Source organism: Psammomys obesus, unplaced genomic scaffold, assembly GCF_907164565.1.
Source record: "Psammomys obesus unplaced genomic scaffold, mPsaObe1.curated_primary_1811, whole genome shotgun sequence".
In the NCBI taxonomy this organism is placed as follows: domain Eukaryota; kingdom Metazoa; phylum Chordata; class Mammalia; order Rodentia; family Muridae; genus Psammomys; species Psammomys obesus.
Window position 1 is genome coordinate 4,514,172 of NW_026585689.1, and position 18,936 is coordinate 4,533,107.

The 18,936-nt window shown below is 36.6% G+C and overlaps 1 protein-coding gene and 1 non-coding gene across 6 annotated transcripts in view; one reads left to right on the forward strand and one right to left on the reverse strand.

Moving 5' to 3' along the window:
• Positions 1–18,936, reverse strand: part of Bbx (BBX high mobility group box domain containing) — a 239,362-nt gene that overhangs the window by 188,855 nt on the left and 31,571 nt on the right. The window lies entirely within an intron of this gene.
• LOC129667475 (U6 spliceosomal RNA) lies at positions 7,663–7,769 on the forward strand. Its single transcript, XR_008718739.1, has one exon. It is a non-coding gene; the product is annotated as a U6 spliceosomal RNA (small nuclear RNA).

Below are 18,936 nucleotides of genomic sequence, written 5' to 3' on the forward strand. Positions count from 1 at the left end.
TGTGTGTGTGTGTGTGTGTGTGTGTGTGTGTGTGTGTGTGTGTGTGTTTCCGAGACGGGGTTTCTCTGTGTAACTTTAGCTGTCCTGGACTCACTTTGTAGACCAGGTTAGCCTCAAACTCACCTGCTTCTGCCTCCCCAAGGGCTGCTTCTGCCTCCCGAAGGGCTGGGATTATACAGGCGTGTGACACCATGCCTAGCTGTTTTTAAACCTGCTGAGTATTTTATTATTTGTATTTAAAGAAATTTTGAGTTTATACAGAAATACCACATGATTTAACTGAATCTTCAAGAATACTTCTTAATCCTGCTAAACATAATTATCTGATTCTTTTCTGATATTGCTTAAATTAATCTAGGTAGATAGTAAAGGATTACTATTTTGAAACACTGAGAAGCAGTTACATTAATGCAAGTTAATTACTGTGAATATAAGATAGAATGTAATATTGTCATTGTGTTCACTTGTCTAATCTGTTTTTGGGATAATGTTGAAAACATTAATTTCAAACTTGCTGAAAATTTTAAATAGGCAAGAAAGCAAATGTATTCATACAGTGGCAGTGAGCTAAAGGTACATACTGCTTCTGAGGACAAAACTAAGAAAAAGGTGACTCAATATTTAGTGAAACTTTTTTGGCTGGTTTATATTCTTCAAAATGAACATTTTAATGTAACAGGAAAGGTAAATCAATGTAAAAAAAAAAAGATTACCTTCCCTAGGCATACTTCAACAGACATAATTTTTTATTGAATGGTTGATAATTTCAATGCTACTTTAAAATCAACCTGTTTATGTGGTTGTATATTAAACATTGGAATGATTATAGCATATGGATGTTAATTTTAACCTTTTAAAAGAGAATGTGTAAACACAGTAATGATCACAAGGCTTCAAATAAAGGAAGTAACATATTGAGAGTTTACTTGTAATTATGAAGCATTTATCTAGAATGGCTAACTAATATGCAATTACTGTGATGTATGAGAATTCCCTCATTCTTTCCAGGAACAGTCTCCAAACAAAGTATTAAGTGGAAAAAAATTGTATATTTTAAAAGATACAAATTTGCTATGAATTTTTGAGGACCAAAGAAGGAATTATCCAATACTGAAGTTTAGAAAAGTCAAAGAGCCAGTCAGATGTGGCTATCAGCATGCCTTACAGTGGTTCGGTGCAGGAATACCTGTTCATTCTGAGGACCATAATGACGGTATGTACCATACCTCCATACTTCCGGTTTGTAATTTCCCATGTGCAAAATGATTTATTGATAAAATAAGCACACATGTCATTTCAGAAAAAGTTAATGTCCCACACAGTCGCCAGCAAGCAGGAGGAACTGCACAAATGAGCTGATAAACTCCCATTAGTGGGCTGAAGGATGTGTAGACGAGCACACACATCCCACACAGCCACACACTAAGCAGAAAAAGTGGTTTTCAAAAGTATCCAAATTAGGTCAACTGGGTGGTCAAACACCTTTCTTGACAACACTGATAATGTTTTAAACTTGGGAGGCCAGAAGCAGAGCCAGGGACCAAAGATTTGCTCTTACAGTAAATTTCTACCAGAGTGACCAGTTGACTTCAAGGGAATAAGACACCAAAAAACTGCCTTGGCCATACACTTAGGATTTGTGTAAAAGAAAATGGCATTAAATGAGATACCATGTGAGAAAATTAGCCATAATTCCGCTCCTGGTACACAGTGCTTATTTAATAAGCTGCCTAATGTCATTATTAGAGAATTTTATCCTGAGAGTACAAGAAAGTAGCATTTTTAGGACAAGTTTGCTAAAAAGTCAAAGCTCAAACCCAGCTGTAACACTGTTAAATGCAGCATATCACCATCTAAGTACAGGTGTCCGTGGCTCCTGGGACCTGCATGCTAATTACTCTTATCAGATGCATATTTTACATGTACTTCAAAATCCTCTGAATGAACTAAAAAAGAACACTGAGCTCTATAAAGGAGATCTTAAAAAATTTGAAATGAGAAAAGTATTTATTAACCAAATAGAATTTAGTAGAATAATAGAATAGCACAGAAGAATAAAGTAGTGAGTCATACCAGGTCCAGGGATTTCTCCAGAATTCAAAAGAATTCTGTCTGGTAAGATGGTTCAGTGGGAAAGGTCTTTCCCATGCAAACCTAGTGAGCAGCATTCCATTCCTTGAACCTACCTAAAAGTGGAGAGAACTGATTCCATAAAATTGTCCTTCACATATTCACTATAGCATGTGTGTTCTTCCCACACAAATCACACATACAAATAACAGAGAAAAAAAGAATTTTAAAGGAGTCAGCAATATAGCTCAGCACTTGCCACCAAGCTTAGCAACCTGAGTTCAATCCCAACAGTTAAAGATAGCCAATTGCTTCACACACATTCTGTATGCAACCTTGCACCTAAACATACAGATATAAATGATAATAAATAACTGCATGTGGTACATAAAGAATAAAGGGTAAAAAAGGGGAAAGCTGAGGTAAAGACATCTGTTTTCATCCACCTGTTAGCAATTCCAAATTACAACAGAACAGTTCACAGTTTGATAAAGAAATCAGCTGTGCCACATGAAAACTACATAATACTGACTAAAATAAGCTAAGAAAAATCTAGTAAGAGTAAAAATCGAATTAAATATTTTAGTAACAGATGAGCAGATAATCTTAAAACTTTTCAGAAAGACAAAGTGAGAGGAGAGAAGAGAAGAAAGAAGAAAAGTAGAAAATCCAGATATTTCTCTTGTAACAATATGGGGGATCTTTTCTTCTCTTATCAGCCTAAGATGTTCAAGAGGTAAAACAGAGGAAAATAAGGACATATTCCAGTTCCTCTCATTTCAAAAGCTACACACACCACACAATGTTACAAAAAAGTTGTTTAATGTGAAGGTTAAAAATAAAGTCATATAGACCAGGTGTGTTTGCACATGCTTTAATCCCAGCACTAGGGAGGCAGAAGCAGGCGGATATTTGTGAGTTCAAGGTCAGCCAGGTCTACCAGGACAGTCAGGGCTATTACACAGAGAAACCCTGTGTAGAAACAAACAAACTATACATGCATGCATACATACATATATATATATATGAAATACAGGGGCTAGAGAGATGACTCAGAGGTTAAGAGCACTGGCTGCTCTTCCAGAGGTCGTGAGTTTAATTCCCAGGAGCTCCATGGTAGCTCAAAACCATCTCTAATGGAATCTGATGCTCTCTCCTGGTATGCAGGCATACATGCACAGATCACTCATACATAAATAAATAAAATTTTAAAAATAAATAAAAATCACAAAATAGCAAAGAAATTTATATTATGCAAATCAAAATAGCAAATGAAAAGAAAGTTTAAAAAACTAATTATCCTTACAAAATTCTAGAAAGTGCAAAAATAAAAAAAGAAATTAACAAACTTAAGTCAGGTATAAATACAACTATTCAGAGTCCCATTAAGGTCAACTTATGAAATAAAAGTGAAAACATGCTGTGTTGAGCTGGGTGCAGTGCGCACATGCCTGTAATCCCAGCACTCAGGTAGTCAGAGGCAGGGGGATCCCAGCACTCAGGGAGTTTGAGGCCACCCTGGTCTAGAAAGTGAGTCCAGGACAGCCTAAGAGCTATCAACAGAGAAACCCTTTCTCAAAAAAAAAAAAAAAAAAAAAAAAAAAAAAAGATGTTGACATGCTGTGTCTAGAGCCATAAAACAAATGCAAACTAAGATGAAACACAAAGCTGAACATTTAAGAATGTGAAACTGTAAGGCAGGCAAATGACGACAGAAAGTAGGTAGACAACACTGCCACACCCAGAAGAACACAGGCAAAAGAAACCAAGGAGAAAACCAGATAAAGTTTACACTGCCCCCCCCCAAAAGGGGTTTTCCATTAGTAACAGTCACTGATTCCTATGCATTTTGCAATATAGCTCTGAAATATATAAAGAGGAAAACAAAGGCATAGCGCATACAACAGAAGTAAGTGAAAAAAATCTGTTACAAAGAATGTAGATAATATTCAAATCAAACAATATAACTGACAGGATAGTAACATAAAAGATAGAATTCAGCACTTTGAACCTCATGTAAAAAGGACTGTATTTGTTTCAAAGATATGCAGCTGGATATGGTGGTATATGCCTGTAACCCAAGCACTTGGGAGGTAGGAGATCAAGAGTTCAAGGCCAACCCTGGCCTCATAGTGAGCTCAAGATCAGCCTTATGCTACAAGAGACACTATCTCGAAAACAACAATATGACAATATGACCGGCAATATGACTCTGCAAGGGGAGCGCCCACCAAATCCAACCACCTGATTCACATGGAGGAAAGAGAACCAACTCCAACAAGCTGTCCTTTGACTTTCACTCTCTGTGTGTGTGCGCGCGCGCACACACACACACACACACACACACACACACACACACACACATAATAAAAAAGATTTTAAATACAAATAAGAAAAGAAAAACAAAGTAAAGATGTGACACAGAAATTGGTCATACAGCAATACAAAAAGTCTTAAGTTCCTATCACTTTCTTGCAGCCTACATTTGCTAACACAGTGACTTAGAAAATTCATCATAAAATGGCAGTGGAAAAAAAAAAATCAAACAGGAAATTTTAAACCATACTTTTAGAATTACAAGTTTTGAAATATTTCAAAGTGTCTAACAATAACCACACTATCTTCAAATATTTATAACATGCTATCAAAATTTGACCCATAGAAAATACTAAATCAGACAAGCATAGGGAATGGTTGAGCAACCTGAACTTCTCTTGTTTGGGCCTACACACGCAATCCTCTTCTAAAAGTATACTTAGCAGCCTAGGACCCTCATCAGAACATGCACACACACAACCTCTCAGGACAATGTATCTAGAAGCCTCAGCATTCTAGGACAGCCACCTGCATCCAGGTGCACGCACACTGCACTCTAAACAATGGAATAAGCTTCTCTTCCCATAGGACCATCAAATTCATTTTCTATTAAATAGCCCTCCACTTGTGTCCAGGTAGAGACAGTAGGAGGGCTGATCTGGCCTGAACTTGTTTTGGTACATATGTAATAAGGCAAAATGTGTCCTAAAAGTGAATTCTTAGGGAGAGTCCCTGTTAATCTTCTTATGCCTATGGATGGTTATACATGCATACGATTAAAATCACATGCATTATGGGAAGAGGTATGTGAACAAAGACCTACTTTACTCAGGCTTTGACTACCCAAACTATAGCCCTACTAACCAAACTTCTCCTTCTGAACCCTAGAGAAAGAAGCACCTGGCAATAACGTCGGGGCCCTTGAGTACTCACTCGTGTGACTTCCAAGATGTATTTCTGATCTGCACTGTTACTTCACTTTGAATAAAATGTCCTGACTAGTTTTGCAATATGTGTTAGCTTTTATTCTAATTCCCTGAATCTAGAAGACACCAGCCCAGATCCCCAACATGGGTAACAATAATGCATCAAATGACATCTCACTTAAAATAATAAATAAGAATTTATTATTTTATTATTATTAAGAATAATAAATAAGTTTGATAATAAATTATTTCAAAATATAAACAGGGGGAAAAAGGAAAATGAACTAAGGCAAAGAAACCTAATAAATGCATGAAGAACAAAAGACAGACACAGAAAGTATATTCCAGAAGAGAACATGAAGAATAACCTTCCACCAAATACATTAAAGCTTATGTGAAATGGAAAGTTTGCTCAGAATATATATTAAAGCTGACCAAAGAAAAAGCAGAAAATGTAGCAATACATAACCACAGGAAAAAACCGAAAGCAGTTGTCAAAGATACTCATGATGAAGGCAGAGTTATGAGGCCTGGGGCAGTTTTGCAGAAGTTATAATAAAAATTCAGAATATATAATTCCTACTTTAATCAAATTTTCCCATAACATATAGAGATAACAGGAAACTATCCTGACCGAGACTCATTTAAGCTTATGTAGACCAGTAAGAACAGCAGAGATCATTTCCTTTCTAATTATACTTCAAGAGAAATGTAAAATTCCTAAGTACAAGTTTTAAAAGAATAAAACTGTCAAGAATAATATCAAAGTGCCAGGCAGTGGTGGTATATCCCTTTATTCCCCGAATTTGAGAGGCAGAGGCAGGTGGGTTGTCTGAGCTCCAGGCCAGCCAGGTCTATAGAGTGAGAGTTCCAAGGCAGCCAAGGACACACAGATATCTCAAAAAACCAAAACAAAACAAATAACCAAAAAAACAAAAATCAAAGTAAGTTACCTCAGAAATGTACGGATAGTTAGTTGGCAGCAGAAAATGTATCGTGGAGATCACAACATTAGCATGGTGGAAGAAGATACCAGTCAGATCAACAAATTCACTGTACTGTGTACTCACCCAAAACTTCTTAGAGTAAGCCAGAACATCATTTACATGACACATACGGGACATATTTACTGACATAAAGACTAAATGATCAAAATACACAAAAATATGTAATTCAGGATGGGCCACACTTGAAATACCAAACAAGAAGCCAAACATTAAATAGGGCAATATAAATGTCATTAGTTATAATGATTCAACGTTCTGTAAGGAGTGAGGGAGAGACACAGAGACAGAGACATAGACAGAAAGTAGCATTCAAAGAGTCGACAAGGTAGCCAGATAGGTGATAAATGTTTGGGTTTTTTCAATTGAGTAAAATATGTCTGTACACAAGTCCTTTTCTTCATAACAACAAAAACTAATAAGTACATTAAAATAAACCAGAGAAGAAATGTGTGAGATTTGAAGGGAGGTTTGATATCCTCAGGTTGGGAGAAGGACACTTGAATAAATGAGTGAATGTTCCCAGAAAATTAGTCATTTATGACAGCTTCCTCCTAATTATTCTGTTAATTTACATGTAATCCAGATAACTTTTAATTATAATATTTATATTCAGGAAGTGATTTTACATTCATTTAGATGTAAAAGAGTAATTAAGAAGAAAATAGTGTAGCATCAGATAGCAAGAGGTGTTATAAAACTATTTGTCAATCTTATATTACCACAGAAATAGAAAAACAGATTGACGTAACAACACATAAGTTCTAGCACCAACACAAAAACGTCTGGGTGTGATAAATAAAAATCATTTACGTAGAAGTGAAAGAAAACACCTGTTAGCTCACAGAAGGGGCTGCAAATTGCCTACTTGCCACATAAACATGCACAAGAACACACTTATATAGACAAAGATATTGTATACAGGCTAATGGGGGTAAGGGAACAATTCAATAGTAAAATGATCAAAGGATATATAAGCCCATACTTTCAGGAAACAAAACAGATGAGTATTCAGTCTCATAGGTTATTGTAAACTCAAACTGCATTTCCCACATCAGACTAAAAAAGCTAAAAGAAGGATGAAAGTAACTAAAGTTTATGAAAGTAAAGGGAAATGAAGCCAGGCATGGTGGCACACACCTTTGGTCCTAGTGGTGGCTCTCTTGAGTTTGAGGCAGACTGGCCTACAGAAAGACTTCTCGACAGCCAGGGCTACATAGAGAAACCCTATCTCAATAAATGAATAAACAAGCAAGCAAGCATGCACACAAACAAACAAACAAATAAATAGGAATGGTGCCTGTTCTGTTTTTCTAGTGTGAAACAATATGAAGAAAGGGCATTGAGTGCTCGCTTCGGCAGCACATATACTAAAATTGGAACGATACAGAGAAGATTAACATGTCCCCTGTGCAAGGATGACATGCAAATTCGTGAAGCATTCCATATTTTTCTGCTTCTATTTAAAATGATGCTATGTTTTGATTGTGGTTTTGAAGCACTACTTGGCATCTCCTTCCTTTGATAAAGTGTTGGTAAGGTGAGGTCTTACTTGTCTCCACAAGGCATCTACATATGAATCCAGTGGTTATAGGGTTTTGTTTTAGGGGTATTTCATTTTTTAATAACGGTTTTTAGCTGACATTCATGGAGAGAATCTGTAGAACTGTGCCACTAGTGAAAGGAAATCCTACTTAAGAGTGTGTTTCTTTACAGAGCTGTGTCACACCATCCTTTGGGCCCTCTGCTGGAAAAGTAGAATCAAGTCTCAAATAATGCCTTTTAAATTGTATCCTCTAGTATTATAGATGTAGGGCAGTACTGAACCACACCTCTGTGAATGTGAAATAGCTTGTACCTGCTTTCTGATACGCAGTAGTGAACGTGCTTTATCAGAGCTGTTTTAATGATGTTGCTCAGAATGTCTTCTTTCCAGATGATGATTGAGAAGCTATTTTAAAAAACAAAAAACAAATGGTGCCAGGTACCACAAGAGTAACAAGTTGTTTTCCGGAATTTTGGGTTTTTTTACTTTTTTTTTAATGGAGCATGCCAGATGTCTATCTACAGTTTTGTTCAAATGACTGCAGAGCCTGGCAAAGCTGCTGCTGCTATTGATGCGTAACATACTGCTATTACTGGTCTTTTTATATAAATATATATACATATATATAATCTGAACTTTTGGGGAACTTTTTGGAAACAGCTGTGCTGGCAACTTTGGAAAAAGTATCCCAGTTTACCATGCTGAGTTGGCATTGTACAGAAATTAACAGCCATATTGGTCTAGAAATGTTGAACTTATTTTTTTTTCCATTTGTACAGGGGTAACACTCTGTATTAAATATGTAAGGTCTTCTCTACGTGGGTTTGATTTACAAAAACTAATAAAGTATTCTCTAAATAATGAAAAAAAGAAAGGACATTGAAAGGGTTCTATAAAATATACATTCACTGAATATGTAACTAGCATAGGAGCTGGTGACAAGACATCAAGAATGGGAATAACTTTTTTTAAAGACTCATCTAGTATAATACATCCCAGCAAGTAAAAGCACACAAAACAAAGGTTCTTGTTGCCATGAAACTTCATTTCTAGTGAATGAGGCAGGCTATATGAACGTAAATAACTAAAGGATTTTTACTTTAAGCAAAAATAATTGAAGAAATTATTAAATGCTAATATAAGCAGGACTATTTTATTCTGAAATGCATTGATCTTTGTCAAAAAATAGCATTTCATTTCCTCTAGAATAGTTTACTTTGGGGAGGAGGTATGTTTAAGATATTTAATCTTCTGAAACGTCTAATAAAAATTTCTAAAAAGCTAACCTCACAATGACTGACAAAAAAACAAAGATTTCTTAGCAGAAATGCAGACACTGTGATGAGGTATCTGTACTCTACTACAGCACCAAGTGGCCTGCTGTGTGGTCCTGTGAGGTGAAAATAAAGCCATCCTGGGCTTCCCAGAAGTGATGAACAAGTTCCATGGATCCTGAGTAGACGAGACACGAAAAGGGACCTAAGGATACAAACACTTGGGCCCTGAGATGAAACACTGTCTCCCACTTAACTGCTCCCCTCAACATAAACTTCTCTCCTGCACTCCTCCCACCCACAGAAGGGACAAGCTGTACAGCCTAAGGCTATGGGCCTCAGAACCCTCCTGAAGCAAAAAAGCTTTACAAGGACAAAAAGCGGTGCTCAGACTTTCAAGTTAAAACAGACGTCAGTTTGTCTACTCCCTAAATATTTTTATAACACCACACATAAACACCAACCCCACATTTTGTAGTATGAAAAAAAACCTCACTGATTGCTATAACATAACTTCATTTGATAAGAAATGATAACCTCAAATACAGGCCCTGTGAAAGTTTCATTGCATTTGATTAAGATATCCTATAGTAGGTTAAAGGATATTAAATCATTTATTTTCAGATTACATATTGTCATTTCAAGAGAAATATACATCTGAACAGTACTCTTTTGTACTCTTTTTTTCTATCTTCATTCTAAAATCTTTAGGGTTAAAAACATATACTTATAAGTCTGGTTACATAGGCTTTAAAATTCTACCTATTTTTTTTCTTTTTGATATTTTTTGATCTTTATTTTTCCTGTTTTGATATTTCTTTATATAGTCATAAATATATTTTAAGTACTAAATCTGTTTTTTAAAATTGCATCCCATTTAATTACACTGTCTAAAATAAAACAGGTAACAAAAACTTTTTTTAATTATTTGTATTCTATAGGTACAACTACCACCAAATTAAAAATGCATTAGTCTAAAGCAATAGTTTAGGCTGTAAAGGACTATTATTCTGTTAGGGCACTACACATCTGCCCTCTATAAAACACATGGCTAAGGCATGAGCACCAAGTAAAGCAAAACTTCCTTTAACGCAAGTGTGTTTATTTGAACACACAATTTCAGAACCAAATCAACAAGTGTTTTACGGGTTCATGCTCATAAGGGATTGCATGTGTGTTTATTTGAATGTAATCGGACTGAAATAAACACAGCTGCGTTTATTTCAATGTGTGAGAACCCAGATCTACACATCTGTACAGGAATGAATCATAAAGCCATGGCTTAGTGCATGGAAACATGAATAAGAAACAGTGCAGAGCAGTCACTTTTTCACCATTTACAACTAATTCCATAGTTAGAAGTCTTCTCAGTGAAAGGTACAACTGCAGTCAAGAACTCACACTGTCAATCTTAAAATAATTTATATTTTTGAAAAGAATAATGCAAGTACAGAAAATAATTTGAAAAATAAGATCACAAAGAATAAGCAAAAGATATACATGAAGCAGCCACTCAAACTGAACAATCACAAATTTCAGAAATTTTGAAAAAACAATAAACTGAGGTCCTACATTTTGCTCTTCTTGGTCCCATTCCTCCTCAATTCCTTTCTCCTAAGGAGTTTAAATAAAAATAACAGCATCATTTGGGCTGTCTTCTAAGCTACACAGAAGCTATCATGAAAACTTCCCCCGCACCTTTCTTGTTTTCCAGCAACTTCTTTAGACTTATCCACAGTAACTCATCCATTTTAAGGACTGTATATTCATCCTATCCTATTAGTCAGCATGACTGGCCTGTTTCCCTGTTGACGGCCACTAATGCTATTCCCGGATCTCCACTATAAGTAAGTCCACTATGACTAGCTTCATACACCGTCTTTGCATAGACACCTGAGTTTCTCTGGAGTATATAACTAGATGTGTATTCCCAACAGTTTTCAACTTTTGCTCCCCTAAGGGGCGTATCAACTGATGATATGATTTGAAATAAGTTCTGCGTAACCAAGACAATCTGTTCCAAGCACAGTGTTCAAGTATCAGTTTCTTAAAAGGCAAAATTTCACTTACTTCACAATCTATAACACCCAAAATACAAACTATGCAATCTGACTTTTTTTTGGCTCTATCCACTTAGCTTAGTCAGCACAGTGGCCCCTTAATAGGTGACTTTTGCTCTCTGTAAGACCTTGAGCAGTATTATCTGGACTACTGTTTAGTTGTACAGACTAGTGGGTTGACACCAGCATTTAGCAGGCAGAGGTTAATAATGCTGTTATTAATTCTACAATTCAAAGGGTATCCCCAAAAAGCAACCTCCTAAAACAAACTGTCAGGAACATTAGCAATGCAGTTAGTCTTCTGTTTTTGCAGATGTGGTTATATGTGTGAGAAAACTGTTTATTCTGCTCAGTTTCTATTTGGTTTTTGAAGTGCTCTGAGAGAAAAGTTGTTCTGCATTGGTTGAGGGCAAATCATGGATATTCTTTTATTCCAGGAGGTAAGATAGTAAGATTGCACTGTAGAAAACTAATATGAAAACAGATGTGCAGAATAAATTTTAAGAAGTCATCAATGACTTATTGGAAAAGAAGAAACAGATCAAAAAGACATTTTGGATAATGCAATAGAGGATGCCAAAGGAGAGAGCAAAGGAGAAGAAGCCATGCAAGGTGATGGCTGCCTCAAGTATTGTTCCCTTTCCTTATGAACAACATCTGCACCTCAGAAGTGCAGGATGCAGGAGTGCAGCACTGCAGTGCAAGCTCAGGCTGGGAATTGGCAAGCAAGAGTCTAGTGAAGATATCAGGCAAGTAGCTAGAAATGCTGACAGAATTCAGGTTCTGTGTGTAAACCGAGTAGACATCACTGTTGAGTCAATCACTGGCAGCCACTAGTGCTGATAACATAGCTGTTAAGGATGAACATAATGAGAAGATGGGTGTCAGCTAGGATTCCAAATCATGGTCTCAACTTCCTGTTCCTTTGCTCCCATCACCTAAATGTATCCTGGAGTTACATTTTGTATATAAATTGAGGAAGAATTAATCCATTTACTGATTTCTAACTCAGTAAAAGAAAATTTTTTTAAAAAAAATTAAATATTAGGTGTGTGGAAAAAAAAAAAACAAAGATTTCTTTTTCAGTTTGACCTTTGTCTCCTGCCTCTACCCATCCCTCCCTTTTTTTTCCCAAAGTAAGAAATTAAATGCTTTCGTTTTATTAAAACATCTTTATTGCCTGCTCTTGCTATGCTGTGGCTTAGATTTTTAAATAAATGACAGAAAAAAAAAGTCACCTGAGATACTAAGTAGAGCCAACAACTAGGAAGTGGGAGCAAGGGTTTTTCCTGATGAACCAGAGAGCTCAGATTTAGCTGTATTTCCAGTTGTTTCAGTTTTGTATAGTCAGTTACTTGAAAAAAGACAAGATGTAAATAGTCTGAGTAAAGGAAAACACAGAACGACATCAGGCAGTGTAGCTCACTGCCCTTATTCTGACTCCAGCTGTTTTTAATGTCAGAAAGAACTCCTGAAGAAGGCCTGTTCTTGGGCTACTCCTTCTGCCTCACAAAGTTTTTATGCATCCAGCCAGACTTTATCCTACACTTCAGTGAAAAACAAAGAACAGTCATTCCACTTGTTTTGCCCTGATCAAATGTAAATCCCTTCTCTAAGTGTTCTCTTGTTCATTGTGGACCTTTGATTTTGTTATGATGGTTCTTCTCACAATAGACAGCATAGTCAATTTTTAGGAAGATAGCCTGTGGAATGATGCTGCCGGGATTCAAACCCGATGCTTAGATGTCAGACTTTGGACAAATTCCATAAGTTCCTGGGCCTCGGTGTAATGGACAATGTGACACGTGGTCCAGACCCCACTTACCTAGCCAGTGTACCACCATCTAGATGCTATTAGTACACGATGCTAACATGAGTGTACCAGCACTCTGCCTAGAGAATCGGGGATATTTACCTTGCCTTCAGTGTCTGCCTGGGAGGCAGCTCCCCAGAAACAATGTATGACGAACAACAGAGTACTGAAGGAGCACTTTTTCTCAATGGGTCTCTATGATCTCATACGTCCAAGCTCCCTGAAGGAGTGAAATTCCGGAAGAACTCACTGTTTCCCTCACTTCTAACCTAGTCATTCTGAAATTTTATCATCAATCACCATCACCTAATGGGGTTATTAAACCACAGATTACTATCCTCCCCGTGTGTTTCTGTTTCAGGGTCTTGATGTGAGACTTGAGAATATTCATAACTAACAAAAGATGTTAGTGTCATAAACCCTAAGCCTAACCTGCTCTCTTATTACAAATACTTGTTGAGCAAAGGCTCTATCCATCCCTCACTCAACTTTGAACCTTCTTTACTACAGAACATCTTAATTACCACTGATATCATTCTATTGGGCTACAAGTGTTGTGCACTGTACTATACGCATGAATAAAACCTTGATCTCTACTGAAGAGACTATCTGATTTCTAAAAGATAGTAGTCAAAGAGAGAGAGGGAAGCATTCTATCAGAGTTGCTGCAGGCAATCTCAAAAAAAAAAAAAAAAAAAAACCTAAAAGAAATAAGACTGAAAACTGGATAGAGGTCATAAGTGGGTTTTTTGAGGATATTAAAAATGAAAGTGTTAAATGTCTCCCTGAATCTGGATGTTCAAAGAATTAGATGGTAGATCCCAGATATAAATATACAAAAGACCTTACTTACAAGATTTTTTTTTTTTAGGATTTGACAAACTACTTGAAATTAGACAGACGGGAATTTTGTGTGTTTTAGTGAAGAGGTGACATTGGTCACTATCTACAGCTTATTAACAGTCTTTAGGAAAAGGGAGTCCATTAAGATGCCTAGTCACTTTACACAAGTCTTACAGAATCATGCCACTGTCTGTCACTACCCCTTTGGAAATAACCCCTTTGGAAATGTAACAAGTAGAAGCCACAAAAAAAAAAAAAAAAAGGCAAATATTCCTAGGAAACCAATTTCCTTGGAAAAATCATTTGAAACAGTATTTCTAGAGGGGAGCTTTTATCAAAACTGGGAAGATTTTATTAAAATCGAATATATACTTTTTCATGCAATCCCAGAACTTGGAAAGTTGAAGGAGGAAGGCTATCATGACTTTGAGGTGAGCCTATATTATGCCCCCATAATGTGCGAGGAGATCTTTTGCAAAGGAAATAAAATAACCAAAATTTTAGAAACCAATACATTTCACCATGCTAATTCTATCTTAATTTGAGAAAAAGACACATATTATGAAACAGGATATAATATTCAAATGGACAGTTTAGAGAAAACATTCTAAAAACATAAGTTTGAGACCCTGGTAGCAAATATGGATCAAAATCTCTGACTTGATAAAAGTAAGAGTTTATTTCCATCTGCCATTTAGGAATTTGTCTGGAAAATTTGAGAACTAGAATACTAAAACATCCAAAGATTGATCTGTGTATGACTTCAAGCTTACCAGAATCTATCCAAAGATGTTTGAGTTTTACAAGTATTCGATAAATAAGTTTTCCAAACCTGCCTTGGTTACTTTAACTGTAACTGTAATCTATAAACTGGATATTTTCTGGAAATGTAAATAGTTGTTTACCCTGGTAAGATTATCACTCTCAATACCTTAATATGCATTTCCTAAAGAAATCTCTTATGAAATAAAAACAAAAGGCTAGAGAAATGGCTCAGCAGTTAAGCACATTTGTTGCCCTTGCAGAGGACCCTGGTCTTGCTTCCAGCAGCAACAAGGAGGCTCTTAACCTCTGTAACTCCAGTTTCAGGGGATCTGATGCCCTCTTCTGGCCTCCATGGGCACTGCATCCATGATCCATAAAAATACCCATACATACAAAATAAAAATTAATACATTTTTTATGAAAATAAAACAGCAGCAGCTTAAAAAATTCATATAGCCATGGTAGCCACTGAAGAATCAGACCATGCAACAGCCCACTGGCTCTGTCAACTACAAGAAAGGTACTGCAGAAAGGTACCAGATACCTGTAAAACTGCAAAACACCTAACTATTATGGTTAATACTCCCTTGCAGAAAAGGGTTCTGAAAGTGCACTAAGCAGAATGGTCCTGGCTCAAGGCGAGCATTTAAACAGCATCAGGTTTAAAAGAATGAAAGTCAGCACATGCATGCACTGAAATAATACAGCCAAAATGAATGCTCATGTATAATAATAAGCACACAGACCTGTTGAATAAACACTTGTTGAGTTTTGCTAAACTACAAAGCTAAGTCCTGGTGGGACAGTGATATAGCATCAGAGTACACGAAGCAGTGAGGCTATGCAGATCCTTGAGCCACTAGGTCTCACAGAGCTTGTTTTTTTAAAACAAAAAAACATGGTTTTTTTTTTGTTTTTGTTTTTGTTTTTGTTTTTTTTTTTATTGACACCTTACAAGATTATAGGTAAAATCTAAAATCTCCTACTTACAATTACACTCCAGTATTTTTCAATGACAAATTTCCTTAGGCAGTATTTTTATAGAAATATAAACTCTGTCTTACTTTCTCTGTTAATAGTGCATCGGTCCTAAAGTTTAAGACTATCTGTATGGGGGTGAGAGGGTATTTGTCCAGAAAATGTTGAAGCCCTCAACATTTAGTGAGTTTACTGCTCACTAAACTCTACACAAATTAAACATAAAACTATTTTATCCACGTTGTTTGTCACGGGGCTCCAAAAGAGACACCTTTAGCTAAGAGCAGCTGCTCTTGGGGAGGTGGCTGTCCCAAGACTTACTTTAAAGTCTAGGTGCTTCTTTAAAGTCTAGGTAACTCACGTCTTTCTAGGCCAGCAATGCTGTATTTCCAGAACTAAAGGACTGTGTGCTGCTTACATATGGCTGTGATAATAGTTTGAGTTCCATTTCTGCCTTTTGATGAATACTTTTCATTGGACTTTTAAAATCATAGCAGTGATGTGGTCATAAAGATCAATATTTTCTTAGAAAACAAGCCTTCTCCAAGATTTGTCTAGGGTTTTCAATGAAGCACCTAACTAGTAGACTCTCCTACAGACTGTACACTCTTTCCTTTGCTAAAAGTACCCTTTAGTAACCTAGAAATTCCTCTATGAGGTAGGTTCAGCTAAAACCTTAAACCAAGGACACCTGCAAGGAAAGTATTCCAACTGCATTGTAGCGCTGTGTCAGTTCACCTTGTTCTCAGATCTTGGGTTCAAAACAGACAATATGCAAGCAAAAAGGGTAAGCTGCAAGGTGGGAAGCAAAGTGGGTAAACTTCAGAGGAAGATCTTATTCATAGCAGAGACTAAAAAGCATACATTTTCATGTTAAGATAAAGTCATCTTCAATCTTTTACACTACATTCTTACTGAAAAAACTCCATGAGAGATTTAGTCAATACGGGAAAGGACAAAATATAATAATTATTGTAGTAATTATGTAAAGGCCTTATGACAGCCTTCTGATCATGCTTAGTGCACTGTCCTCCCACAATCTTGGCTGCACACCATCTTTCCTATTGAATTTTTAATGGATATAATATATGTGCATATTATCTAATTTTCAGATTCTGGTCATCAGCATTTCCAACTCTTCTAACATTTATCCACCTATTCTTACCTCTCAGGGCTTCAGAAGAAATTACCACTAGTAAAGTTTGAGTATTCACAAACCAGAGATATAATAACATGGCTAGCATCGAACATTTTAACTGCTTCTTAGAGCATTTTTTTAGAGTGGGCAAAAAGGATGGGTCAGGGTACTTTCCACACCTGAAATTTGATCCCCAGAACCCACATGGTAGAAGCAGAAAACACACCTGAGAAAACTGTTCTATGTGACCTCTTAATGTACCCTGTAGCACACAAACCATCCCCCACCCATCAAGTAAGGTTTTTTGTTTTGTTTTGTTTTTTTTGTTTTTTAATCATAAGGGGATGGGGAGATAGCTCGGTTGGGAAAGTGCTTATCTCACAAACATGAGGACCTCTGTTTAAGGACCCAGAGCACATGTGTACATGATAGTACAAGCTCATTATCCTAGCAAGAGACAGAAGGACCCCAGTGGACAGCCAATTTAACCTAAATAATGAGCTCCAGGCCAATGAAAGAGCCTGTCTCATGAAGTTGACCGGAGTGCTTTAAGGCAACGTCCTAGGCTGTTCTCTGGCTTCTACATGTGCATATGGACACACACACAAACACACACACAAAATCATAAAACAAAAATTCATTGTTTTATTTTTTTGAAACAGTCAAGCACAGAAGCCTAGAACATAAATGTTGTTATCTCTTAAGATCAGCAGGGAACTGGCTCAAGCACCCTCTGACAATATCGAGACCCTCGGACATTCAGATCTATTATATAAATAAATGGTGCAGTACTTTCATACAGCCTGCAATGTTCTTGTATACACGTTACCTATCTCAGCACTGCTTATAATACAATCTAAATAATTACAATACCACCTCAGCATATACAAAATAATGGCAAGACACAAAGTTGGTGTATGTTTTACAACAATGCAATTTCCCCCAGATACTTTCTCTACCTGTGGTTGGATAACCGTAAAGATGTGGAACCTAGAGATACCAAAGATTGACTAGACTTAGGAATTAAATGTCAGACAAACCTAAAAAACATGAATAAATTAAACTGGGTAAATAACCATACATTTTTTCTTCTTAAAAACCAATACTATGCTCACAAAAATAAGTGAGTCTATTTATTATAAAGCCATTTCAGCATTAAGCCAGACCATTTTATTTATTCACAGAAAGCACAAAGGAAAAGATGACTTATTTTCTATAAGTAATAGATAGAAAGAGAGGTTAAAATTAAGGATGATAAAACTTCAAATCTATAACCAACAGTCCCTCCACTCCTGATCTTCACCCTCTGCTCTTTGGAAAAGCAGAAGCCCTCCACACCAAGCCCTGAGTTTAAATACCAAACCCCATCCCATCCACTTGGCACAGCCTTATCTGGTTTCCTGCCAGCATTTGTTGCATATCAGAATCAGCTGTGAGAAATGAAAAATCCACACTCTTGAACTCAATTCTGGACATTCTGTTTGTTTAGGAGTAAAGCAACAAGGTAGTTGCTGGGGATCACAAACAGCCCTCAAAGCTCCCTTCACCCCTTCTACCCATTCAAGTGAGTGTATGAACAATTTGCTTCTGCTGCTGGTTTGCATTTTTCTCCTGGCTACACAACTTTCTCAAATTTGCCTTGGCTTTTAAAATGTATTTAAAATGTATTTACAGCCCCTGTCCTCCTTCCCAAATGATAGCCTCAAATTTACACTCTCACCTATTCAATCTACCCTTTGGCCTATGCATTTAAAAAAAACAGGTTTGAACTGCAGCCACCAATTCTTAGCTGTGGAGAGAATGGTAGAAATTTGGTCACTGACTTTTTCAAGACTCTGGGGTCAGGCACAGAAACAGCTGCATGGATATTATTTTTCAGTCAGAAGGGAACACAGTATATACTTCATTATGCTAGTCTAAGTTTAAACAAGATTATTATGACTACCCTAGTGCTAGAAGAGGGGATTCAGTTGGCATAATGTTTGCCTAGCATGCAGGAGCCCTGGTTTTGATCCTTATCACCACATAAAACTGGGTATGGCAGCACACACCAGGAAGAAGAGACAAGAGGATCACAAGTTTACAATCACCCTTTCTATACAGCAAGGGAAAGGTGAGACTAAGTTACAGAAGACTATAAAGTCTCAGATAGATAGATAGATAGATAGATAGATAGATAGATAGATAGATAGATAGATAGATA